The sequence below is a fragment of the Fulmarus glacialis genome, unplaced genomic scaffold (genome assembly GCF_000690835.1).
Source record: "Fulmarus glacialis isolate BGI_N327 unplaced genomic scaffold, ASM69083v1 scaffold26028, whole genome shotgun sequence".
In the NCBI taxonomy this organism is placed as follows: domain Eukaryota; kingdom Metazoa; phylum Chordata; class Aves; order Procellariiformes; family Procellariidae; genus Fulmarus; species Fulmarus glacialis.
Window position 1 is genome coordinate 1 of NW_009230503.1, and position 479 is coordinate 479.

A 479-nucleotide genomic window follows, 5' to 3' on the forward strand; every position below is an offset into this window, starting at 1 on the left:
ACACTAGATCCTTTATTGCCACCCTCTCGTCGCTAACGAGGGTGCCACAACGAGGGACAGCAGCACGGGGAGGCCACCGCCTCCCTCCAGCCTGGCGTGTCCCCAAGGTGTCCCCAAGGTGGGGTTCAGCGTGGTGGTCACGGTGCCAGGACATGGGCCACCAGGCACCATGTGCCTTCGTTAAGCCCTAACGAGGCTGCCAGCATGATGGAGCAAGGCATGGAGATGCCACCACCCCGTCTTGTCCTGCTGAGTCCCCAAAGTGTCCCCAATCCATCTCCGGGTGGCCCCAGGAGCCACACGCCAGGTTCAGCCATGGTGGACACCATGCCACGATGTGCCACGCTCCTTCGTTAGCTCTTAACGAGGATGCCACGATGACGGTCCACATAGAGATGTTGGCATTCTGTCCTGTCCCACCGAGTCCCCAAAGTGTCCCCAAAGTGGCTCCAAGGTCCACAGTTTGGATTCAGACACAA